We start from the raw sequence: 27,692 nt of genomic DNA, 5'->3' as shown, positions 1-27,692 counted from the left end.
GATGTAAAAAAAAAAAAAGAATGATTTGCTGTCACATTTGATCCCCTGTATCTTCTTTTAACCAAATCAGGTTTTGAAAACCGTAAAGTGGCTGAAAGACTGCTGTGACTGGTTCATTCTTCTTGTGGGTTTTGCTTAGAAGCTGTCACTATGTTATGAACAAATGGTGGCAAAAGATGTCCGAAAAACCATCAGAAAAGATTCTTCAGGTAAAACACCGCCGGTGTGTTCCACTTAAAAAATGATGCAGGTATGTCGTTCCTGATGTGAGATTGTGTAACCATCAAGCCCACTGCCTTCTGTAAGACTATTGAAACCATCAAGCTTGATGCCTCATCTAAGACTATGTAACCACCCCTAAACTACTTTCTCCTTCTCCATTACACTGTAGACTGTAGGGCAGGGCACTCTCCTCTTCGGTCTTATTTTGTTAATTGCAATCTACACTTGTATTTTGTATGCAAACCCTTTTCACATGTACAGCACCAAGGAATCAATGGTGCTCTAAAAATAAATGATAATATTAATAACCATGAAGCTCACTGTCTTTTGTAAGACTGTATAAACGATAACGCTTGATGCCTCATGTATTATTGTGCGATAATCATGCTCTTTGCCTTCTGGAAGATTGTTGAAATCATCAAGCTTGGTGCCTCATGTAAGATCGTTAAAGATTGTAAGAGAGTTAAAAAAAAGCACAAAAAATGCCAAAATCTTTTCTAACTTCTTTTAAAAATTTCAGGCTTCAATAGCTTAAAAAATGAATAATGAATCAGGAGCATTTGCCCTGAACCTCCCCCCCCCCCCCCCCAGCAATCAAGACCGGTGAGAGAATCGCTGGTTTTGATCAATGGCCCCCCATGTGTCTTGGATGACTAGTCTGGGGCCCATCTTTTCAAAGCTCCGCTCTTTTAGACTGACAAGTCTCTCCTTATGTATGTATATGCGATAGATCTGTTACTCTAGGGATTGGCGCAGGTGGAAGCAGCATGGGGGTCCTGCTTCGGACTAGTCATACAAGACAAATAATCCCTTGCCGGCTTTATAAAGCTTGTTTTCTCTGAGATACTGCTGTTCTTCATAGTTAAAGGGAACCTGTCACCCCCAAAATCGATGGTGAGGTAAGCTCACCGTCATCAGGGACTTATCTACAGCATTCTGTAATGCTGTAGATAAGCCGCCGATGTTACCTGAAAGAAGAGAAAAAGACGTTAGATTATACTCACCCAGGGTCGGTCCCGCTGCGGTCCGGTCCGATGGGCACCGCGGTCCGGTCCGGGGCCTCCCATCTAAATTCAATGACATCCTCTTCTGGCCTTCACGCCGCGGCTCCGGCGCAGGCGTACTTTGTCTGCCCTGTTGAGGGCAGAGCAAAGTACTGCAGTGCGCAGGCGCCGGAAAGGTCAGAGAGGCCGGAGGAGGTGCCGGAGCGAACCTGAGACACCCATCGGACCGGACCGCAGCGGGACCGCCCCTGGGTGAGTATAATCTAACCTCTTTTTCTCCTCTTTCAGGTTACATCGGGGGCTTATCTACAGCATTACAGAATGCTGTAGATAAGCCCCTGATGACAGTGAGCTTACCTCACCAGCCATTTTGGGGGTGACAGGTTCCCTTTAAAGCACATATGGTTGAACTAACTCTGGTATCGTCTGACTCATGCTGCCTATGGTTCAGACAGCTGCCTGTGACTTGCTCATGCTACACGTGCTTCGTGCGGCATGAATCTGATGACCGTCTCCCTTAATATATAAATGTCTGCTTTGCTATTTCTTGGAAATAAAGCCTTACAAATAAAGGTGCTAAAATTTGAGTAAAATGGCTAAACATTTTTTTCCCAAGTAGAATAAATCGCTGCCAGACAATTTCTGTTTGTTTAACAAATGACTGTTCCGAGAAATGAAAGGAGCTCTTCTCCGACGTCTGGCAAAGGAGAAAGATGTCAACATTGCAGGGAGTAACAGGCTGAACTTCACTGCCGGGGCTGACTGCGCACATCTTAATGTAAGTCTTGCAGAACTTCTCCCACTTTCGGATTGTTGCAGGATATGTAAGTATTGTATCACCTGTGATATATAGGAGCTGCTATAAATACCCCTCAATAATAATAATAATAATAATAGAAAATTGCAGAATAAAACCCAACTGAGATTGCAGACTGTCAGGAGGGAGGGGATCGTAAATATATTATTTTAGGTGAGAATTGTAAAAGCTCCTTTATCCATCATTTAATGCACCTATGTGAGAAGGTAGTCATCCGACCCCCTTACCCCCAAGCTGGCACCACCATTGCATACGGATTACATACGGAGAACATTGGTGCGATTCTCGGCCGAGAGTATCGGACCGATTTTTTTAAAAAGTTTGAGTGTGACTCCGGCCTCACACTGACATCGCTGCAGCCAGTCAGTAAACTTAGCTGCTTGTAATGTTTGTTCAGGTACAGTAGATTAGCTCAGTTATTGGCTGCAACTGCGCTGCGCTGTCAACGTAACTTCAGCTTTACAGACACTGGGAGCAGCGGCACAGATGTGGTAGGAAAATTCCCTTTAAAAAAAAAAAAAAGTGAATAATTAGCTAATTGCTAATACCGTATATAATTTGTGTCTGAGCTCCTCTTGCAAAATTGTGAACTCTCCCATCAAAAAGAACTCACTGATAGATTTTCAGTTAACTGCTTCTGCTGCCAGCAGTAGGCAGAGCAACACAGATGCAAAAAAATGCCAATGGTGCAATTTTTTTAATGAAACCAAATTCCAAAATGATCTCTAGCCAAATATACACGTGCAACACCCCAGGTAACTAGTTGTTGCAGTGATGTTGCCTTCCTTTCGGGGAGGGTGATGTCACACTTGGAGGCAAGGGAGATTCTCTCTATCAGGTAAGGCATTCACATTCAACACATCTGAATCTAGGCCAGGAGGGGGAGCTCAGAACCCGGATTGAGGGGAGCTTCCTTAGACTTTATGTATCCTGGTCTGGAGGAGGAGCCAGTCAGTCTTGGAGAGTTGTAGAAGAGTGAGGAGAGGAGAAGGATGTCTGGAGCAGATGTAGGGGCCGAGCAGCCACGAGGGAGTTGCTACCCCTGGAAAGAGCAAGAATCTGAAGGAGAGTTGAATAGTGGAGGAGCTTAGAGGGAAGAAGCACAGAGGAGGAAGAGGCTCAGGAGGGAAACAGTGGAAGGACACCCTAGGAGTCAGAACGCAGAGTCCGGGTACTGGGAGCCCGAGGCCATGTTGTTCTCCAGAACGCACGGCAGAACCGGAGGGCATAGTACTGTATGTCAATTGCCTGCATCAAGTCTGAGGTGAAGCAGTGACCTTAGAGCCCGGGTCATGAAAGAGATCCTATAAACAGGCTCGAACTGTCTATCGTACAGACATGTGTCTTAGGACAGGAGAGAGGGGACTTGCAATAAGCTTCAAGCGGTGCAGGAACCTAATCAACTAAATAGCGCAAGTAGGAAAGGCTTACGGACCTCACCTGGGAGAAGGATCCCCTATTGCCTCCAAGCCGGCCGGACCACAGCTACCCCTGCACTTGGTACCCTGGACTGAGGACTGCTACCATCAGTAAACCAGGTAAAGACTGCAAACCTGTGTCCTCGTTCTTTGCTATACCATCCACCACACCATCCGTGCCCTACTCTTGGGAAGCCATGGGGACCCCGCTTCACCTGTGGGAAGCGTCACCATCTTGCTGCAACAACATCACCCCCAGAGGACCCCTTTAAGCAGCATCGGTCCCCACTGACCGAACACCACAGGTGGTGTCACGAACAATAGACTTTATTCACAAATCCCCTTAAAGACCTTTCCCCTTTAATTGGGCACCCAGGGCCACGGACCGGGTCGCAGCCACCGTGACATCCCCTTTAAGCACCGGACCCAGAGTACTCATGGCCCAGGCGGGCGACTCACATGCATTAAGGGAAAAAAATTGCCTTGAAGGTGTTAACTCTATTTCCTTTAACCCCTTCCCGACCTTGGACCTACTTGTACAACATGGCGATTTTGCATGCACAGAACAGAAGCTGTGTGAGCTGACACCTGGATCTCACTGCCAGGAATGATGCCTGCACCGCTTCCAACAGTTTAGCCCCCTAAAAGCTGCGATCGATATTGATCGCTGCATTAAGAAGGCAGGAAGAGGGAGGAGGCTCCCTATCCCCTCCGAACGGCGCCCCCATCATGACGACCCCCGGTTCACCAGGCTAGCAAGCTTGCTAGATCATGCTCAGACCATGGTCTTATAAGGTTGTGTGTCACTCAACTGACAGTTTTAAAGCATTTCAATGCTCGTACTTTGTGGTAAAAGTGAAAGTCCCACAGAGGGACTAAGTAAGAAAAAAAAATTGTACAAATATTTTTTTTTTTTTAAATCAGAAAATATATAAAAAATAAAAATATATTATACCCATAAATTTGTGTTTTATGTGAAGATTAAATGAACAAAAAGAGTACACATATTTGGTATAGCAGCCTCTGGAATGAACCGCCCCATAAATCTATCACACTGGTTAATCCCTTTAGTGAACAATGTAAGAAAAAAAATAACTAAAACCTGGAAAAAGAGCATGCTTTTTCATCATACTACGTGAACAAAAAGTAGAATAAAACAGAATAAAAAAAATATATAAATAAAAATGGTATCGCTGAAAACGCCATCTTGTCCCACAAAAAAACAAGCTGCCATACAGCTGTCAGTGGAAAAATACAGTTATAGCTTTCAGAATAAAGAGATGCAAAAATAATGACTTTTTATACAAAATAGCTTTTATTTCGTAAAAGCGCCAAAATATAAAAAACTGATATAAATGTGGTATCACTATAATCGTACTGACCTAAAGAATAAAGCTGCTTTATCAATTTTACCACGCATGATCAAAAAACTTATGTGCCCAAGAATGGTACCAATAAAAACATCAATTTGTCCTGCAAAATAACAAGTCCTAACATGATGTGTCAGCAGAAATATAGGAAAATTCAACCTCTCAAAATATGGTGATACACAGTAAAAAGTGCCTATACTGAGGCAGTTGGAGTCACTGTTGATGCCATCTGGCCTGTGATACGGTGGTGTTCGTCTTTTCAGGAGTGCATAGAGTGCGGTCGACCACAGTTTTTTGCACTTCTGAAAAGGACACCGCCGAACAGAGGCCAGACGGAGTCCAGAGTAACTCTGCTGCCTCATTATAGTGAATGGATCCATCGTGGATTTCATCTGTCGTGTCACTACTAGAAGATTTAGGCGGAAACTCCAGAGTAAGTGCTGTTGTGAACTCTGTTCTTGGGCTCCCTCTTGTGGTCACGAGTGGTACTGAGTGAGTGCTGTCTTTGGGCTCCCTCTGGTGGCTCTTTTTGTCATTCTGCGGGTCTGTGGCTGAGATCAGCTGTCTCGTCATCTGCTAGTTGGTTCCCTATTTAGCTCACCTGGACTTTCAGTTGTTGCCTGCTGTCAATGTATTCAGTGCAATTCTGATTTCCCCTGACTACATTCGTTATCAGTCTCTCCAAGAGAAGCTAAGTTTCTGTTTGTTCATATTTTGCTCATCTGTGTTTATTGTGTTTCTTGTTTATTATGAGTTCTGTCCAGCTTGCTAATATGTGATTTTCTCGCTTGCTGGTAGCTCTAGGGGACTGAGTTTCTCCCCTCACACCGTTAGTTGGTGCGAGGGTTCTTGAACTCTCAGCGTGGATATTTTGTATAGGGTTTTTTATTGACCGCACAGTTTCCTATCTATCTTCTGGTATCTAGTGATTAGCGGGCCTCATTTGCTAAATCTGTTTCATTTCTACATTTGTGTTTTCCCCTTAACTCACCGTTATTATTTGTGGGGGGCTTTCTATATCTTTGGGGTATTTTCTCTGAGGTAAGTGAGGTCTTTGCTTTCTCTCTTTAGGGGTAGTTAGTTTCTCAGGCCGTGAAGAGACGTCTAGGATTTCAGGTAACGTTCCACGGCTACTTTTAGTGTGTATTGGATAGGATCAGGATTGCGGTCAGTCCAGTTACCACCTCCCTAGAGGTCGTCCTATGTTCAGATACTTAGCTGGTCAGATCTGTGATCCTCAGCCACTAAGGATCATAACAGTACAGCAGGCCCAAAAGTGTTTAATGCATCGCAGAAGCGGGATAAGAGAAGTCCGGAGTGCATATTTTTTTTTCCTTTGCTGCAGTTTGTCCAGCTTCTCTCTTCCCCTTAATCTCTGGGTGGCTCTGAGTTCAGCTGCAGACATGGATATTCAGAGTCTGACTTCTAGTATGGATCATCTTGCTGCAAGGGTTCAAAGCATTCAGGATTTTGTTGTTCACAGTCCTATGTCAGAGCCAAAGGTTCCCATTCCTGAGTTGTTTTCTGGAGATAGATGTAGGTTTCTGAATTTTAAGAATAATTGTAAATTATTTCTTTCTTTGAGACCTCGTTCCTCTGGTGATTCCGCTCAACAAGTTAAAATAATTATCTCCTTATTACGTGATGACCCTCAAGATTGGGCATTCTCCCTGGCGCCAGGAGACCCTGCATTGCGGAATGTGGATGCGTTTTTTCTGGCGCTTGGAGTGCTTTATGAGGAACTTAATCTGGAGAACCAGGCAGAAAAGGCTTTACTGGCTCTTTCTCAGGGGCAGGATGAAGCTGAGGTGTATTGTCAAAAATTTAGGAAATGGTCGGTGCTTACTCAATGGAATGAGTGTGCTTTGGCTGCAAATTTCAGAAAAGGTCTTTCTGAAACCATTAAGAATGTCATGGTGGGATTCCCCACGCCTGCAGGTCTGAATGAGTCAATGGCTTTGGCCATTCAGATTGATCTGCGTTTGCGGGAGCGCAAACCTGCGCATCATCTGGCGGTGTATTCTGAACAGAAACCTGAGTCTATGCGATGTGACAGAATTCTGACCAGAGTTGAACGGCAAAATCATAGACGTCAAAATGGGTTGTGCTTTTACTGTGGTGATTCTGCTCATGTTATCTCAGCATGCTGTAAGCGCTTAAAAAAGATCGCTAAACCTGTCACCATTGGTACTATACAGCCTAAATTCATTTTGTCTGTTACTTTAATTTGCTCTCTGTCATCCTACTCGGTTATGGCTTTTGTGGATTCAGGTGCTGCCCTGAATCTGATGGATTTGTCATTTGCCAGGCGCTGTGGTTTTGTTTTGGAGCCTTTAAAAATCCCTATTCCACTGAGGGGAATTGATGCTACACCATTGGCTAAGAATAAAGCTCAGTACTGGACTCAAGTGACCATGTGCATGGCTCCTGTACATCAGGAGGTGATTCGCTTTCTTGTGCTGCATAATTTGCATGATGTTGTCGTGTTGGGTCTGCCATGGTTGCAGACTCACAATCCAGTCCTGGATTGGAAAGCTATGTCTGTGTCAAGTTGGGGTTGCCAGGGAGTTCATGGCGACGCACCTTTGGTGTCGATTGCTTCTTCCACTCCTTCTGAAGTCCCTGAGTTTTTGTCGGACTACCAGGATGTATTTGATGAGCCCAGATCCAGTGCCCTACCTTCTCATAGGGATTGTGATTGTGCTATAAATTTGATTCCTGGTAGTAAGTTCCCTAAGGGACGACTCTTTAATTTATCTGTACCAGAACATGCCGCTATGCGGAGTTATATAAAGGAGTCTTTGGAGAAGGGACATATTCGCCCGTCCTCCTCCCCTCTTGGTGCAGGATTCTTTTTTGTGGCCAAGAAGGATGGTTCTCTGAGACCTTGTATAGATTATCGCCTTCTAAATAAAATCACGGTCAAATTTCAGTATCCTTTGCCATTACTGTCTGATCTGTTTGCTCGGATTAGGGCGTCTAGTTGGTTCACCAAGATAGATCTTCGTGGTGCGTATAACCTTGTGCGTATTAAGCAGGGTGATGAATGGAAAACTGCATTTAATCCGCCCGAAGGCCATTTTGAGTACTTGGTGATGCCTTTTGGACTGACTAATGCTCCTTCTGTGTTTCAGTCCTTCATGCATGACATCTTCCGAGAATATCTGGATAAATTTATGATTGTGTATCTGGATGACATTTTGGTCTTTTCTGATGATTGGGAGTCCCATGTGAAGCAGGTCAGGATGGTATTTCAGGTCCTGCGTGCCAATGCCTTATTTGTGAAGGGCTCAAAATGTCTCTTCGGAGTCCAGAAGGTTTCCTTTTTGGGTTTTATTTTTTCTCCTTCTACTATTGAGATGGACCCAGTCAAGGTCCAGGCTACTCATGACTGGACTCAGCCTTCATCTGTTAAGAGTCTTCAGAAGTTCTTGGGTTTTGCTAATTTTTACCGTTGCTTCATCGCTAATTTTTCTGGCGTGGTTAAGCCCTTGACGGATTTGACCAAGAAGGGTTCTGATGTTACTAATTGGTCTCCTGCGGCCGTGGAGGCCTGTCGGGAGCTGAAGCGCCGGTTTTCTTCGGCTCCAGTCTTATGTCAGCCAGATATCTCTCTTCCTTTTCAGGTCGAGGTTGATGCTTCTGAGATTGGAGCAGGGGCTGTTTTGTCGCAGAGAAGCTCTGATGGCTCTGTGATGAAGCCTTGTGCTTTCTTTTCGAGGAAGTTTTCGCCTGCGGAGGGGAATTATGATGTTGGTAATCGGGAGTTGTTGGCAATGAAGTGGGCATTTGAGGAGTGGCGACATTGGCTTGAGGGGGCTAAGCATCGTGTGGTGGTCTTGACTGATCACAAAAATCTGATTTATCTCGAGTCTGCCAAGTGGCTGAACCCTAGACAGGCTCGTTGGTCGTTGTTTTTCTCCCGTTTCGATTTCGTGGTCTCGTACCTGCCTGGTTCAAAGAACGTGAAGGCTGATGCTCTTTCTAGGAGTTTTGTGCCCGACTCTTCTGGAGTTTCAGAGCCGGCTGGTGTCCTCAGAGAGGGAGTGATTTTGTCAGCCATTTCCCCAGATTTGCGACGAGTGCTGCAGGAATTTCAGGCGGATAGACCTGACCGTTGTCCACCAGAGAGACTGTTTGTCCCAGATAGATGGACCAGCAGAGTTATTTCCGAGGTTCATTCTTCGGTGTTAGCGGGTCATCCTGGGATTTTTGGTACCAGAGATTTGGTGGCTAGGTCCTTCTGGTGGCCTTCCTTGTCGCGGGATGTGCGTTCCTTTGTGCAGTCCTGTGGGATTTGTGCTCGGGCTAAGCCTTGCTGTTCTCGTGCCAGTGGATTGCATTTGCCTTTGCCTGTCCCGAAGAGGCCTTGGACGCACATTTCCATGGATTTTATTTCGGATCTTCCAGTCTCTCAGAAAATGTCTGTCATCTGGGTGGTGTGTGATCGTTTTTCTAAAATGGTCCATTTGGTGCCCTTGCCTAAGTTGCCTTCCTCCTCCGATTTGGTTCCTCTGTTTTTTCAGAATGTGGTTCGTTTACACGGCATCCCTGAAAACATTGTGTCTGACAGAGGATCCCAGTTTGTGTCCAGATTTTGGCGGACCTTCTGTGCTAAGATGGGCATTGATTTGTCTTTTTCATCGGCCTTCCACCCTCAGACGAATGGCCAAACCGAGCGAACTAATCAGACCTTGGAAACTTATTTGAGATGTTTTGTTTCTGCTGATCAGGATGATTAGGTTACTTTTTTACCATTGGCCGAATTTGCCCTTACTAATCGGGCTAGTTCTGCTACTTTGGTTACGCCGTTTTTTTTGTAATTCTGGTTTTCATCCTAGTTTTTCCTCGGGTCAGGTGGAGTCTTCTGACTGTCCTGGGGTGGATTCTGTGGTGGACAGGTTGCAGCAGATTTGGAACCATGTGGTGGACAATTTGAAGTTGTCACAGGAGAAGGCTCAGCGCTTTGCCAACCGCCGTCGCTGTGTGGGTCCCCGACTTCGTGTTGGGATTTGGTGTGGCTGTCTTCTCGTCATGTTCCTATGAAGGTCTCCTCTCCTAAGTTCAAGCCTCGTTTCATCGGTCCTTATAAGATTTTGGAAATCCTTAACCCTGTGTCATTTCGTTTGGACCTCCCAGCATCGTGTACCATTCAAAATGTGTTCCATAGGTCTTTGTTGCGGAGGTATGTGGTGCCCGTGGTTCCTTCTGTTGAGCCTCCTGCTCCGGTGCTGGTTGAGGGAGAATTGGAGTATGTGGTGGAGAAGATCTTGGATTCTCGTGTTTCTAGACGGAGGCTTCAGTATTTGGTTAAGTGGAAGGGCTATGGTCAGGAGGATAATTCCTGGGTGGTCGCCTCTGATGTTCATGCGGCCGATTTGGTTCATGCCTTCCATGTGGCTCATCCTGATCGCCCTGGGGGTTTTGATGAGGGTTCGGTGACCCCTCCTCAAGGGGGGGTACTGTTGTGAACTCTGTTCTTGGGCTCCCTCTTGTGGTCACGAGTGGTACTGAGTGAGTGCTGTCTTTGGGCTCCCTCTGGTGGCTCTTTTTGTCATTCTGCGGGTCTGTGGCTGAGATCAGCTGTCTCGTCATCTGCTAGTTGGTTCCCTATTTAGCTCACCTGGACTTTCAGTTGTTGCCTGCTGTCAATGTATTCAGTGCAATTCTGATTTCCCCTGACCACATTCGTTATCAGTCTCTCCAAGAGAAGCTAAGTTTCTGTTTGTTCATATTTTGCTCATCTGTGTTTATTGTGTTTCTTGTTTATTATGAGTTCTGTCCAGCTTGCTAATATGTGATTTCCTCGCTTGCTGGTAGCTCTAGGTGGCTGAGTTTCTCCCCTCACACTGTTAGTTGGTGCGGGGGTTCTTGAACTCTCAGCGTGGATATTTTGGATAGGGTTTTTACTGACCGCACAGTTTCCTATCTATCTTCTGCTATCTAGTGATTAGCGGGCCTCATTTGCTAAATCTGTTTCATTTCTACATTTGTGTTTTCCCCTTAACTCACCGTTATTATTTGTGGGGGGCTTTCTATATCTTTGGGGTATTTTCTCTGAGGCAAGTGAGGTCTTTGCTTTCTCTCTTTAGGGGTAGTTAGTTTCTCAGGCCGTGAAGAGACGTCTAGGATTTCAGGTAACGTTCCACGGCTACTTTTAGTGTGTATTGGATAGGATCAGGATTGCGGTCAGTCCAGTTACCACCTCCCTAGAGCTCGTCCTATGTTCAGTTACTTAGCTCGTCAGATCTGTGATCCTCAGCCACTAAGGATCATAACAAAGTGCTCAGCGTAGAACTTGGATAAATGTGATCCAAACTGTTATGTAAAATGTTCCGAATAAAAACTTCAAATCAATCTACAAATAAAGAAAGTCCCCACTCATGTCCGTCATCTGTTAATGAAAATATAGGGGGCTTCCATGTTATTGATAGTACAAAGGCTTTGGAAAAGCGAAATGGCTCCTCGCCCGCCAAAAGAAATTCGGCAAATTGTGTTCTCCCTAATCCAAATGCCCCCTCCCTTCTGAGTGTGCCTAAACCACATATAGCGCCAACACGTGTGGCATTACTGTAGCGATGAAAGCCCGCCTAACTTTCGAGTGCATGTCTCCAGAAGCACAAGCTGGGCACTACAATGAACTGGTCATCATTACAATGTACTGGCAGGCTCGGACTGGCCCATAGGGGAACAGAACAGGTGAATCCACCGGTGGGCTCCTCTGCAGATCTGGGTCTCCAACCTCTCTGTATGGGCAGTACTTGTCATAATTCACTTAATTCACTCCGTACAGAAAAAAGCAGCATCTCATTCATTGACCAAACTACCCAGTTTATTATTATATAGAGAATTAGGTAAGTTTGTGAACCAGGGTAGTGTAATTTTTGTATGCAGGTGAAAAGTGGGCCCCGCCAAAGTCAATGTTACTGGTAGACCCTTGGCACCCCAGTCTGACACTGTGTACTGGTGACTACAATGTACTGGTGACTACAACGTACTGGTCACTACAATGTACTGGGCACTACAATGACAGTTTGCAATTTTCACTCAGCAACATCCACTGCTGCTTGTTTCTAGGAAAAAAAAACGTAGTGAAAATCGTCACTACACCTGTTGATAAATTCCCAAAGGGGTATAGTTTCCAAAATGTGGTCACTAGATGGGGAATTGTGCTCTTCTAGCACTTAGGGGCTCTGTATATGGAGTCCACAAACTATTAAAGGAAAATCTGTGCTGCAGGAGGCATATAGCGCTCTGACCATTATGAGTCTCTCTCTGTGGCTAACCAGTACTATACAGCCACATATGGTATTTCCACGTTCAGTAGAAATTGTGTGACAAATGTTGGTGCCATTTTTACCCATTTTCCTGTGTGAAAATCTAAAATTTGGGGCTAAAACAAAATTTTAGTGGTAAAATTATAATTATTTTTTCTTCACTACGCAATGGTATAAAATTCTGTAGTAAACCCGTGGTGTCAATATGATCAGTGCCCCCCTATATGAATTCATTGAGAGGTGTAGCTTGTAAAATGAGGCTACTTATGGGGGGATTCTGCTGTTCTGGCAGCTCAGGGGCTCTCGCAGTGGGTCATAGCACCCGCAAACCAAGACGGTAAAATTTGCACTAATATGACTCTCCTTCCTTTCTGGTCTTTCCACTGTGCCTAAAAAGTAGTTCCCGATTATATGTAGGGTACTTGCGCAGTCAGTAATTGTACAACAACTGAGAAGTCCATTTTTTCCTCTTAGCACTTAAAAAAATCGAAAACTTGGGGCTAAAAAACATTTTAGTGATAAAAATGTAATTATTCTTTCTACAAAAATAGGCTGGGCAGCACAGCACCCCTTTATGGGTGGGTGCACAAATAGGATTCCACTTCTCAAATAATGTAAAAATAAATTTGGCACTCCAGGATCGATGCAAAGAACATAATGTTTTTTTTAATTAATACAGTTACATCCTTTGTATAAACAATAATTGACATTTTGGCCAATTACATGGACTTAATCAGAACTAAAAGTATAAATGTCAACAAAAAAGATTTTTTTGTAAATACGAAATCTATACTAATTACATGGATAATATATGTATATAGATTAATTTACAGGGGATTGTCAAGTACCTAGCACAGTCGAAGAGGCAGTGGTATCACCCTCTGGCACCAATCGTGGACCCAGGTGTTTGGCAAACCAAGTCAGGCCTCTACTGATCTTGGCATGGCGCAGGTTGCAAATCACCATTTTTTTAAATCTCAGAACACTATTTTAAAAAGTCCCATACTGGGGAACACCTAGCTCTTTGAAATTCACAAGCGTCGGTGCTATGCGGAACACTTGACCGCATTCTCCCTCTGGTCACCCCACTGCCTTTTCTTGCCTGTTTCGGTGTAATTCTAAACAGGTTGTAGGATGCAGTGATGGACAGGAGACAGAACAAGGGTTAATAAGTTTAAAAATTTAATTTAACAGTATTTGCTCCTTACAGGGAGATTAAGAGTTAAAGAGTTAATGCAGGAAACAAAACAGAGCGTAAAGGATGCAGAATAGCAGCAGTCCAATTGTCAAAACTTATCGTGCTCTTGAGGATCCTCCTCAGCTGAGGCCGCAGGGGTTGTAGCGCCGGCAACGGCCGTGGTTTTGTCCACAAATGGGGTCCTTTAAACGACGGTCCGTCTTCTGTCGGTGGAAGTGGTCTGTCTTCGGTACCTTCCACTGAGCCCCTAGTCCATAAACTTGTGCGGCCGAAGTAAAGAGGGCTGCAGTCCTTCCAGGCACAATTGTGGGCTGAAGTACAGCAACTGGCGAGGCAGGCCCGCGGTTGCTTGACTGGCACGCGGCTTTCTCCCTTCCACACGTCCGTGGTAGTCTCGGTCACGGAGCCTCTCTCGCCAATAACCCTGCTAAAGATGGCATGAGCTGGCAGGCAAGACTGGTTGCAGCGCCAGTGCTCAGAGGACGGAACACACTTCTACCCTGCTACACGCTGCTAGATCGCGCCAAGCTCCCTGCAGCCGTGCTTGCATTTGCTTTTATCTGGCCCCTCCTACCCAGGTCATGAGGTTGGTCCGGTCCCTTATCTCTTCCCCCAAGCAAAATGGGAGACAGCCTCAACAGTTCCGGATCTGGCCCGGTACAGGTACCCCCAGCCAGATTCACCTCCTTATATAATGCCACTACCAAGATGGCTACACATGTTTATTGGCTGTGTAACAGGCACTAGCAATGTGAGAACAGAGAGGATGATGATGAGGTTGTAGATTCCATTTGGTGTGAACCCAGAGGCACACAGCTGAGTAGCTCAATAGAGGAGGTGGAGAAGGAGGAAGACAAGGAGGTTATGTTTCGGCTTGCTACACAGACACGGAGTGATGTAACCACTACAAGAACTGCATCCTCAGCCACAACTCTGGCTGTGGTCAGCAGCGGTCTCGAGTCTGCAGTTCGCAGGGGCGGCAAGGGTTGCCTCGCCTCAGCCTTTTTTGAGACTGCAAAGGATGACCCAACTAAAATTATCTGCCAACTTTGCAAAGTAGAGGCAAAAATTGCAATCATTTTACTACTACATGCATGAACTGGCACATGCATGATCAACAAGCCTTAGTCTGGGAACCTTACTGCGCTAAAATGCAGACTAACGGGTCTTGCCAACCGCTGGCCTTGTCAACCACTGGCCGTCCCATCAACCGCATCTGCTGATTCTTCCTCCTCTGTCACCATGGCAAGTGTTCTCATAAAGGTCTCTGGCCGCAGAAGTGGTTGCTAGGGAATTCCCACATGTAATCAAGCTGGCTAGTAGCTGTAAATGATTCAGCTGTGGCGATGAAAACTAAATCTCCGTGCAGTCATAAATACTCGGAGACCACCCGAGCGTGCTCGGGAAAACCCGAGCAACGAGTACACTCGTTCATCACTAATTATTATCTGACATCCAAGCGACCACCTGCTTGCACTGTTCTGGCTTCAAGAGTAGCTAGGTCTCATGGTTGAGCGTGTTTGGTGTGCTTCCTCAGCAGGCACAGGTTTAGTTGTCAAAGCCAAACAAAAAACAAGTGTGAGATTGCACTTTTTTTGCAATTTCACCGCACTTGGAATTTTTTCCCCGTTTTCTAGTACACGACATGCTAAAACCAATGATGTCGTTGAAAAGTAGAACCTGTCCCCCCAAAAATAAGCTCTCACATGGCCATATTGATGAAAAAATAGAAAAATTATGGCTCTGGGAAGGAGGGGAGCGAAAAACGAAAACGCAAAACCGAAAAAAAGCTAAGGTCATGAAGGGGTTAAGAGGGAGAAATAAATATTTAGCCTTGACAAGTACTAATGTATTAACGGTGCAGAAGCGGTAGTATACAAGTACTGCAATATTAATATTAAACCCTGCCTAGATGCCTCTAATCCTAAACTTTCCATCCACTGAATGCAGCTAATAGCAGTTTTACTACAGAAAGACAATATTTAGTCCTGAAAATGACTGTTGTTTTCATGCTGCAGGAGCTGTGTACAAGTACTCCTATAGCAATATTATTAAACCCTATCTGTATACTTGCTCTAAACTGTGCTCTGCCTCCAATAACAACTCTTCCTGAACTGCTTGCTAAGGGCAGTGTGCTGAGCATAGCATCACCGGGTCTTCTAGACGACCCCATGACACGCTGCGGTCAGAAAACCACAGTAGTGCTAGTAGCCAGCATGGCAACGGCATTACCGCGCCTGGCGAGCAATTTCCACATGTTCATTGGCTAACAGGTGCCCAACATGTGGGGTGGGGACTCGAGCATGGCATGTGAGCACCAGCGATACTCGATCGATTAACGACTGTGCCTGATCATCACTCGAGCACTGTTATAGGTGGACACTTTTGTGTGGTTCGCTCAAATAACTCATTCGGTCTTTCCGATGGCACTGCTACATGTAATCTGCTGGCAATGTTTATGAGGGATGCTCCTCTGGCACTATCTATGGATTAATTTGGAGAGCACTTTACATGGGGGACCCTCTTCTGACATTTTTTTATGTGGCAAATTCTAATAACTCTAGTTATTAGGGCACTTTGACGACACCGCTATTAGTTGGAGGCCATTTTGATATTTACTTTTATGGAGCGGGACCCTGTTGGCTATGTTACCAACTATTTTTAATGCATATGGGGGGCACTTTTGTTGCCACTGGTTATGGAGGCCCTGCTTTCTCACTTTTTATGGAGTGCACTTTGATAGTGCAGTTCTGTTTCTGATGGCACAGATACATGTAATCTGCTTTCAATGTTTACGGAGGATGCTCCACTGGCACTATATATTTATCTATTTGCGGAGCTCTTTTTATGGTGGACACTCTTCTCTTCTGACATTTTTTATGTGGTGCACTCTAATAACTCTCATGGCACTGCTTTCAATTGGGGATAATCAGTTGATGAAAGGCACTCTACTGTTACTTTTTATGGGATGCGCTTTGATATTTCTGTTTTTGGCGGGAGTTTATGGCACTGTTATTAACTAGGTGTAGTCTATTTTCAATATATATGGGGGCACTTCTCTGGCACTTTCTAAATTTATGGAGTGCACTTTCATAGTTGTTACTGATGGCACCATTAATAGGTCCACAATGATACTTCTATTAATGAAAAATATTTAGAATTGGGAGTCCTCGGTGGTCTCTTCATCAGGCATAGACCCAAGTAGTCTCGAAAGCTTGCAATTTGCTACCGTATTTTCAGTTAGCCATTAAAAGGTATCAACCACTGAGGACTCTCAATTCTAAATATTTTTCCATCCACTGGCTACATGGTACCAATATATATATATCTTTCCTGTATCTATTAATGAAGGCAGTCATTATAGGGCCGATACTTCAGGGAAAAGTTTACAAAGAATTTATCATACATTCCCCATAATTCTCCTTAGTCGTTTTGAGCGATTACAGCTGCAAGGAAACAAATACTTGGTTTTGGATATATTTCCCACATGGTAAGAATTGTGCTTAAAGTCTGGGAATGGTAAACACTTGAGTGAACACCCTGCACTTTCATCTTTATTTAGTAAGGCCTGCAGGGAGTTCCCTCCGGTGGTCACCAGCAAATTGTTTTGGTGTCACGCAGCCAAGACTCACAAGCCAAAATTATTACAAAAGCTTGTAACTAAAAGAAAGCATCCAACTTTAACTAAGCATTAAACGAACGACTTTATAAAAAGTACAAAGACTTCTTTTCTGCATGTGCCCACATGAAAAACACTTCTATTTCCTATTGTGCATCACATCATCTTTTTCCTACTGAGGTGAAGGCTTTCGTGTCTGTAATAATGAAACTACAGCTACAGTATTTAGTCACCAAACCGCAGCCTCGATTTGTGAGAAATCCTCCTTCAGAGGCTCACGTAGGGGTCCTGGTTCATGAAAGGCAAATGTTTGCACAGTGCCAAACAGGTGCGGATTTATATGGTCAACACACTATATGGAGAAAAGTACAGGGACACCTACACATTACACCAACAAGAGATTTTATAGATTTTATGACGTCTCGTTCTAGATCTTTGGTAATAATATGGAGTTGGAAGCCATTTTGCAGCAAGAACAACGACCACTTTTATACAAGATTTTAGAAGTGTCTGTGTAAATTTTTGCCCATTTGTCCAGAAGGTCAATTATAAGATCAGGCACTGATGTTGGAAGAAAGCTTACAATCTCCATTATAATCTTTTATTTGGTGTTGGATGGGGTTAAGGTCCAGGATCTGTGTGGTCAGTCATGTTCCTCTACCAAACTCCCCCAATCAAGGTGTTACTGACCTTTTGCACTGAAAACAGGCTTGGGGAACAGAAATAGACCTTCCTCAAACTGTTGCCATAATTGTCCACAATGTCTTGTGCTCCACAATTAAGATTTCTTTTCATTAGAACTAAGAGGCCTAGGCCGACCCCTGAAAAACAAGCCCATATTATTATCCTCCACCACCAAACCTTACGGTGGGCACAATGCAGTAAGACAGGTAACGCTCTCCTAGCATTCACCAAACCCAGACTCATCCATCAGGTGCCGGATAGAGAAGTGTGACCTGTCAGTGCACAGAACACGTTTCCTAGAGAGTCCAGTGGTGGCAGTTTTACACCACTCCAACTGACGCTCAGCATTGTGCTCGGTGACGTAAGTCTGCATGCAACTGCTCGGCCATGAAGCTCCTGGCGGGGGTGCAGGGTTTGTGCTGATGTTAATACCAGTGGAGGTCTGGACTCTGCAGTTATGGAGTCAACACAGCGTCTTGAGGGTGACTTTTTGCCTTCTGCTCCTCACCACTCGGTGACCCACTCTGTAACATTAGAGGGTCGCCACTTCATAGCTGAGTTGCTGCTAATTTTTCCAATTCTCAATAATATCACTCACAGGTGATGGGGGAAGATTTACGAGGAAGAAAGTCATGTGCTTGTTACACCGGGCTTGTTACGGACTTGTTACACCAGTAAATTCTATTACAGGATTGTGCTAGTATCAATGAGCTTTGCACAACCAGCTGTTCTATCACACATTACTAAGGGCAGACAGTATGGCGATGGTGTTGTGTGTTATACATCGGGGGCCGGATGTTATAGACACAGGGAAAGAGTTTGAATGTTATATACCGGAGGTGAGTAGCGTGGATGTTATACATGGGGGGCAATGGAGCTGAAAGAAAAACCTGAATTCAATAATTAAGACATGGATTCCAATACTTTTGTTAATGTAATGTATTAATTTAATTAATTTAAAAAGGGAACATACAAGGAATTGCTTTCCATAACAAGGTCAGGTGTGGAATAACAGAATCCAAATACCCGCTGGACCCAATAATCCTGATTCTATGGTTGCACTTTTCTAATCATAAAAAAGGAGAATCAAATATCTTACAGGGATATTACAATGATACGCAAAGGCGCAAAGGTCCAATTTTAGGTTGTTTGCTGTAGCAATAGACAGGATTTTGACTGCTAACCAATTGGATTTCATTTCTATTAGGCGATGTTCACACCACTGTTGGAGGTTCCATCACATTTGAAAGCAACAAAAGCAAAAACAGGGACAGATACACATAGAAATAGCATGGAAAATACCATTAGGGTCCATCATGCACTGTTGTGGTCCTTCGTATGACATATCTGGCCTCTTTTCATAGCTTCAGTTAGCCAAGACATATTGTATGTGTCAACACAGCCTAAGAGGAACTTCCCGCTCCAAAGCTGCTCTTTAGTGGTAACTTGACCACTCTGGCCTGATACTCAGGTCGACAGAATGAGTAGACCTCTATGTCTAAGCAGAAGGTCTGAGGCTATGTTAATGTAGCATTGGATAATGTTCCACTAAAGCTCTCCGAGCATACAAACATATCTAGAGATCTCACAGATGCCAAAAAAGTGTCCTTTCTGCATCTAACATGCAAGTCTGTGTCGTAACATCTTGTGCCCCTGCAGCAAACTTTCATCTGTTAAATAACACAAGTATGCACAATTTGGGTTTTTGAAAATGTTTTCAAATCCAATGAATTATTCTCATATTTTCTTATGCCCTGATATAAAGAAACACTTCTTTTTATGAACCATCCTGTAAAGATTTTGCTCAAAACTAGCCTAAAATGATGTACAAGAGAGATGAACAGAGAAATCTTAATTGCAACCAAAAATGTGCACAATATAATATAGAAAAATGTATTGAACATTCAGTCTGCAACTTTATTGGAAATTAACTCTTGCACCTTTTCCATTGCTCTTCAAAGCTTCTCTTGATACCCTTTTTCTTATAGAAGGCCTGCAGATCTTCTCTGTGAAGCATTCCGCAGTAGTTCCGCATCATGTCATGATTCCATCTCATTGGTATGGTATGAAATCTTTCTCATTGCTCTTTGCCAACAGAACCAAAGTTTTCATGAAAGTAGTCCAAATGGGAATGTAAAAAATGTAACTTCAATTTCATCAGACAACAACCTAAGAAATTATCTCAATTTTTTTTCACGACTTCTTTAAAAGAATCCCAAGTCTTTTTCTCAACAGCTTTCAGGTTTGTTTTGAATACATTGTCCTTCATGAGTTTCTGAATATCCAGACCCAGAAAAATTCCTTCCTTCAGTTTTGCATTGGACAGTCCCTGAACCTTGGTACACAGGCATTTAAAAGTTTATCCTTCCTTTGGAAGAGATTTCACAAACTGCTTCATTAGTCCAAGCTTAACGTGGAGTGGTGGCAGGAGAACTTTAGTGGAATCAACTAAACTTTCTGCAACTGTGTTCTTGAGTCTAGGTTCCAAAGATGTTCTCATTGGCCAACTTTTTGGGCTCCAGTAATGAATCATATCCCGGCTGTCTTATTTATACAAAAAGCTTGACTTTATGCATCCTCCTTGGTGCCCAAGAAGCAAAAAGAGAACTTTCAGATATATTACATATTGACCATCCTTGATCCTCGCACGTTTCTTGAGAATAAACTCTACAATCCCATAGCTTTCCTTCAAGTGCACAGAAAGCCCTACAGGCACTGAAGCACAGTTGCTGCCATTGTGCAGTAGCACAGCTTTCAGACTTTTATTTGATGAATCAATAGAGTCCCCACTCGCTCACGTTGTACTCAATGTTACATTTTTCCATCAGCCCAGGAACATCACTGCCATACAGTAGAGCACCGTCTTGGGAAAAGTATGGAATGAATTCCTTTTCTCTGACTCTTTTCCTATAGTCTAAAAGTTCTGCAGAATGTTTATGAAGGTCTAAGTCACGGACTAAATAATTTAATTTGAGCTGTGAAAAAAAGCTATGGCTCGTTTGGACTAGCGTGAAAGTCTTCATCAAAATCCTGCTCTTCATATTCTGAATCTACTGAACCAGGTGTATGTTCAAGTAGGTGAAGGGACAGGTATTCCTGGACCATGAAGCACAGGGCGAATCGCTGATGGGAAGCCGGGGTATATAATTGCCTCCTTAATTTTAGAATTGAATCCCTCCACGTTGTACGTTCAAAAGTAGTAGTCATCACTTTGATGATTTTACGATCCCCTCCAGATCATAGGCATGCAAAAATAAAATCTCTTTCTTCCCTTTAGACCACTGTCATAGTTCTTCTACACAAACAGAACACACTACATGTGGAGCCCATGACTTGTCCTGATGACCTAGTTTTACAACAAAGTACTCATAATACACTTTTCTAACGAAGTCTGCATGACACCCACTTGTAGCCATTTCAGTCACGTTCTTAGAAGCAGAAGCTTAATCCATGACAATCACTAAACACTGCAATGAATTGTGGTAAGCAGCGCACCCGCCACACTGATCAACTCCGTCTAGAAGAAAATCTGCCTTTGCTCCCTGTAACGACCAATCACGGTGCAGCTTTCAGTGGACACCACCACAGAGTCAGTGTTTGTGAAAAAAAATGTACGCGATGGAATTTTTTCAATATTTTTACTGAGTTTAGCAACCGAAAGTATATAAAAATCACCTCTTACTTTTAAAATAATTTTACCCTTACAGAACTGGGCAATTAATATTTTGTTAGGGCCTTCTTCTCACCATAATACCACCCAATAGTTTACTCTTCGCGGTGATCACTTATTTTAACCCTAGACTCACATATATTTTGTTCCAACCCACATGCATCCTGGCAGTTACGTAAAGATGACTAACCTAACATTTATAGCTAATTGTTAGAGAAGTATATATTAGCAGTGGATCTGTGGACACATCGCGGTTGTCTTCTTATGAGGAGCTTTTATTTTGATTTTCATAGAGAACATAAAACAACATAAAACAAGACTTTTCTTGAATAAATAGAATTTTGGGAACTACTGTGAATCATCAACTTCTTAAAACGATCCTCGGTACCTGCCTGATACACCATACACTCACTAACATAAATCATATGGCTCTCGGTGTCTGCAGAGAACTCCGTATTTAGATGTTGGAGCGTGAGTCATGATGGACTTGGATGAAGATCACGCAATGAGTGGGAGTTACCAAGACTTTGATCTTTTTTTCTTGTGAATTAAATGCTTTCTAGTTTGAGAGACTGGAAAGCCGTAAAGTGAAAGTTATTTAGGATCTGTTAAATTATTCAGGACATGCTTCACGTTATGCTAACAAGTGACTAAGACCTTATATAGCAAACATTTGTAAGGCCATTATTTCACAAGACTTTAATTGGCTCTAAAATTGATGGGGATCTAACCAAAGGGACTTCATCAGTACTCGGCTTAGCCTCCTCAGGCACCAAGTGAGGAGCCTATCTTTCCCACCTGCTAGACTTCCACTCTGTAGAGTCATCATCGGGCTTTGGTCTCCTGCCTATTAGGTCCAGGGGCATAACTATAGTGGGTATAGAGTTTGCAGTTACAGCGGGGTCCTGGAAACTAAGTCCAAATGGGTTTTGTCATTTAATTGATAAGACCAAAACTATTAAAGACCCATGATAAATTGGGTCCCACTCTCTATGTTATACCTATGGCTAAACCAATTGTGTTACAGCTTCAAAGTTTCTCAGGATCACATTTGGGGTCTTTGACAAATTTTCCCTAGGCTGGACACTCACTAGCAGGTAACTTGCACACCTGCAGTGCTCTGCTCACAGTGTTGCACCATTGTGATTCCCAGTAAGGATATACACACACTTTAGAGGCATATGCCCAAACGCTACTAGTAGGGCCGAGTCTAATGCTTAAATGCTCTTCAGAATTAATGACCGTACCCAAACGGTGAAGTTCGGGGTCCATACCGAACACTTAGTGTCTGTGCACAGACTCCAAACACATCTGTGTGACAGCGCAAGAAGCACATACAGCTCTGATCAGCGGTATTCTTCCAAGTTACCGCCAGTCAGAGTGTTGCGGTTCCCATGGTGTAAAACAGATGACAGCATGTGAGCCAGCAGCTTTGACCGGCAGTAAAAAGGTTACTACTCTCATCATCATAAGCTTGCTCTCTCTGATAGCAGTGACAGCAGGCGTACAATGTTGAGAGCATTCATTAGCCAGCGCCTGTGCAATTTAAAAAATGTCTTGGGGTCACCTTCTTTTTTCGACATCCAACGCAAGCAATACTGACATCTGCGGGCTGCAGCCCTCAGCTATCAGCATTATCTTGGCTGCTTATCAATAATAGAGGGGTTCCCAAGCCGTTTTTTAACATTATTTAAATAAATAATTACAAAAAAAGGGTGTAGGGTCCCCTCTATTTTTGACAACCAGCCAAACTAAAGCAGACAGCTGGGGGCTGGTATTCTCAGACTGGTAAGGGGCCTTGGATATCAGCCCCAATCAGCCTAAAAATAACAGCCTCAGAAAAGATGCATCTATTCGATGCGCCAATTCTGGCACTTTGCCTTGCTCTTCCCACTTGCCCTGGTGCGGTGGCAAGTGGGGAAATATTTGTGGAGTTGATGTCTGCTGTTTTAGGTCTGCATCACACATACGCGAGATATGGCAGAGTCTCGCAGGTGAAAACCCAGCTCTAGTGCCAGCACTCCAGAGCGGAGCGTGCAGCTCCATGTATTGCTGTGCGGCTGCACACTCCGCGCCGGAGTACCGGCACCAGAGCTGGGTTTTCTCCTGCGAGACTTGGCCGTATCTCGCATATGTGTGATCCCGGCCATATAGCCGCTGACATCAAGCCCACAGGTTAGTAATGAAGAGGCGTCAATAAGATGCCCCTATTACAAACCCCATAGTCAGGTTGTAATAAAGACACATCAATAATAAAGTCCTTTATTTGAAATAAAAACTTCCTACCCTTTTTTACCCATTTACTTAAAAAAATTAAAAATAAAAAACACCTCCCACGATGATCCGGATGGTTTGAAGAACAGTCACATCAGTGTTGAGACCGCTCTCCACACAGAGCAGAGAATGAAGCTCTGCCTGTTACTGGAGGTAACCTCAATGATGTCACAGGCAGGTAGCGCTTTCACGCTCTGCTCAGTGTGAATCGGCTGGACTGGGAACGGTTGCATCATTGATGCCAGCTTTGGACCCTTTTTTGATAACCAACCAAGATAACCCACAACATTTTTTCTATTTATTTCTTACTAATTTAACTAAATAAAAAATAAATGTAAAAAATACATGGAGTCCCCCCAATTTTTAATAACCAGCTAAGATAAAGCCGGCGGGCTGAGGAATAATATTAATATTCTGGGAATGGACCATAATCCATAAAGGTTCCCAGGCTATTAATATCAGCTCACAGCCATTTGCTTAGCCTTTACTGGTTATTATAGGGTAGACTTGTTCCCTCAAAAAAAATGACGTGGACTCCCCAATAACCAGCAAAGGCTAAACAGATAGCTGCAGGCGGATATTATTTACCTAAGAAAGGTCCATGGATATTGACCCCCTTCCAGACTAAGATCATGAGCTCTAAGCCGCCCTAGAAATGGCTCATCCATAAGATGCACCAATTCTGGCGCTTAGTCTCCACTCTTCTTAATTTCCTTTGTGTGGTGGCAAGAGGGGTAATATTTGTTGGGTTGATGTAAGCTTTGTAATGTCAGCTGATATCAAGCTCACAGGTTAGTAATGGAGAGGTATCTTTAAGACACCCCCATTACTAACCTCATAGTCTTATTGTAATAAAGACACAGCCAGAATAAGCTGATGGGTTCCCATGCCATTTTTTTTTTTAATATTTATTTATTGCCCAGCAAGACCAGGCGTATGATGATGAGAGTAGTACTCTCATCAGCCGACACCTGTGACTCTCGGTAATCTTCTTACCACCAGTCACAGCTGCTGACTCACATGCTGTCATATGTACCTACCGCCTCAACGCATTAACCTAACTATCCCTGTGTGGCCTATTAAAAAAAAAACATTATCAGGTTCCTTGCATCATGTTCTCATACACTTTATACAGTTAATAGCCCTCTGTGTCTGTACTGTTACATACTTAGGCAGTTAACTGGTTCATGCAGCTTTACATGAACACCCGAGCCTTACACTATGGCTGGTCCGAACAACTAAAGCAATTGTTACCATCCACCTCTCGTGTCTCCCCTTTTCCTCATAGTTTGTAAGCTTGCGAGCAGCAGGGCCCTCATTCCTCCTGGTATCTGTTTTGAACTGTGATTTCTGTTATGCTGTAATGTCTATTGTCAGTACAAGTCCCCTCTATAAGTTGTAAAGCGCTGCGGAATATGTTGGCGCTATATAAATAAAATAATTATTATGTATGACAGTGTGGGAATTGCACTGTGACCGGCGGTAACTTGATAGGCTATCGACGATCAGAGCCGGTGTCTGTCACCGAGATGACAGCATGGGAAACACCCAATGCTCAGGCCCCACCCCCTTTCATTTGAATGAGGTCCGGAACCAAACCTTTTTAAAATAATTACTTCAAAGAGTCCATTTAGCTTGTAAGGGAAGACCAAAACTAATAAAGATCAGTGATAGTTGGGAGCACTGTTGTTGTTGTTGATTTTGCATTTGGGGCCTGGCTCCTTAACAATAAACATTCCCAGCTCTTCTTTTGATTAACTAGACTGGCGTGAAGTCATCACTGCAACATGACATGATGTAGCGCCAACTCGGCTAATCAAAAGCGGAGCCTAGAATGCCAAGAGATATGCATGTTTGCTGTCTGTCCTGGCAGATGGTCCGGAGTCCTGCAAATCGAATTTCCTATCTCTTCGGGTGCTCTGTATAAGGCCATGTTCACACGCTGCGGTTTTTACCGCGGAACCGCCGCGATTTTGATGCTGCGGGTCCGCAGCAGTTTCCAAAGCGTTTACATTAACATGTAAACCCTATGGAAACCGCAAACCGCAGTGCACATGCTGCGGGAAAAACCGCGCAGAAACGCAGCGGTTTACAACCCGCAGCATGTCACTTCTTTGTGCAGAATCGCTGCGATTCTGCACCCATAGGAATGCATTGAACCGCTTACTTCCCGCATGGGGCTGTGCCCATGTTGCGGGAAGTAAGCGGATAATGTGCGGGTGGTACCCGGGGTGGAGGAGAGGAGACTCTCCTCCAGGCCCTGGGAACCATAAAATAGTGTAAAAAAAAGAATTAAAATAAAAAATGAAGCTATACTCACCTCTCAGCGCTGCCCGCGGCGTCCGGTCTCAGTTGCTGTGCCGAACAGGACCTGTGGTGACGTCGCGGTCACATGACCGTGATGACGCCGCGGTCACATGACCGTGACGTCACGAAGGTCCTTGTCGGCACAGCCGCTTGCAGCGCCGGGGAGATCGCGACGTCAGAGGGTGAGTATAGCCAATTTTTATTATTTTTTACATTACTATTGATGCTGCATATTGCTGCATATGCAGCATCAATAGTACAGCAGTAATCCCGCAGCGGAAACCGCAGAACAAACCGCGATAAATCTGCAGGGATAACCACAGCAGTTTTGCCCTGCAGATTTTCAATTCCGCTGCAGGATTAACCCGCAGAGGAACCCGCAGTGTGTGAACATGGCCTAAAGGGTGCTTCGGAGCACAGTTTCCTTTATCTAAGGCAGGCAGTCACAATGTCTTATTTGTTCTTTTGATGTTGAATGGCACAGTGCATTGGCGTCACCAAAATCTCAAAGAAGTATCAGTATCAGGCTTTTCCTTGATTCATGCTTTATTTCGGACCTACGACCTATAGTTAAGAGTGAAATGGAGCAGAACAGTAATTTCTAAGATCGGCTGCAGGATCATCTAGGTCAGGGGTGTCAAACTGCATTCCTCGAGGGCCGCAAACTGGTCATGTTTTCAGGATTTCCTTGTATTGCACAGGTGATAATTTAACCACCTGCACAGATAATGATTCCTGCTCCTTGTGCAATGCTAAGGAAATCTTGAAAACACGCATGGTTTGAGGCCCTCGAGGAATGCAGTTTGACACCCCTGATCTAGGTTACCTGCAAAGAAGAAGCCGAAAAGTCATTATAGACCCTTTAAAGTGAGTTTGTCAGCAGGATTTTGCTAAGTAATCTACAGGTATTGTCAGGTTGCCGCTGTTTTTCTGATTAAAATGATACTTGAGGTGAAGAAATTTGTCTTGCTGTTCTTGTGTAATCAATGTTAGAAGTTTTCAGTTAATGATATGCCTGTGCTCCGGGGCGGGACTGTAGGCAGAGTCTTATCTTCCTGCTCTAAGCCAGAGAAACCAAGAAATGACCTGCCTACAGACCACCCCAAAGCACGAACATTCTGTTTCTATGGTGAGGAACATGTTTGAGTTTCGGGGCAATGTGTGGATAAGTCTTTCCTTGGTTTCTCTGGCTTAGAACACCAAGATTAGACTCTGCCTACAGTCCTTCTCCGGAGCACGGCATATCATTAGCTGAAAACTTCTAACACTGATTACACAAGAACCACAAGACTGATTTCTTCACCCCAAGTATCATTTTAATCAGGATAACAGCGGTAACCAGGCAGTGTATGTAGTTTACTTAGCTAAATCCTGCTGAAAGGTTCACTTTAATGATCCTTGACACATGACTTAAGGTAACAAGCCAAACCAGAAACTCCATTTGCATACATGTGATTCGGGGTGTTTGCCTCTCATCAGTGCAAAGCAGGAGAGCTGACAAAGTGAGAGGCCTCGGACTGGAGGTCTAAGGGGGAACATTTCTCCTTGTGCATTGTGCCATACCGGAATGAGATCTCCTGCTTTACACTGAGAAGGGGCAACACTCCGAAACACGTATCTGCAAATTTATATTTATAATTTGTTAATATTAATTTTAGTTTCTGTTTCCATCTGATCTGGGATTAATTAAGCAAAGTGTTGTTTCTTGGAAATGTATTTCTTTAAAGTATTGCAATAATATTTTTTAATTACTTTTTATTGTGAAACTGCTAGTTGGGATTATTCATTATTATGGATTAATTTAAGCCTCACAAGAAGAGGAAAAAAAACAA

At 43.9% G+C, this 27,692-nt stretch overlaps 1 protein-coding gene across 3 annotated transcripts in view; it reads left to right on the top strand.

The window, feature by feature from the left end:
* Positions 1-91: 91 nt before the first annotated feature.
* COLEC10 (collectin subfamily member 10) overlaps positions 92-27,692 on the top strand; it is a 143,158-nt gene continuing 115,557 nt past the window's right edge. The window contains exon 1 of one of the 3 annotated variants that reach the window (XM_077268220.1): positions 92-209. The gene's annotated coding sequence lies outside the window, so the exon portion shown is untranslated. Of the gene's footprint in view, positions 210-1,893; positions 2,005-27,692 lie in introns of those variants that run through there. The other 2 variants (XM_077268218.1, XM_077268219.1) reach the window with 2 other exon arrangements.

This window comes from Ranitomeya variabilis, chromosome 6 (assembly GCF_051348905.1).
Source record: "Ranitomeya variabilis isolate aRanVar5 chromosome 6, aRanVar5.hap1, whole genome shotgun sequence".
Lineage (NCBI taxonomy): Eukaryota > Metazoa > Chordata > Amphibia > Anura > Dendrobatidae > Ranitomeya > Ranitomeya variabilis.
This window is presented reverse-complemented; position numbering and strand designations above follow the sequence as displayed.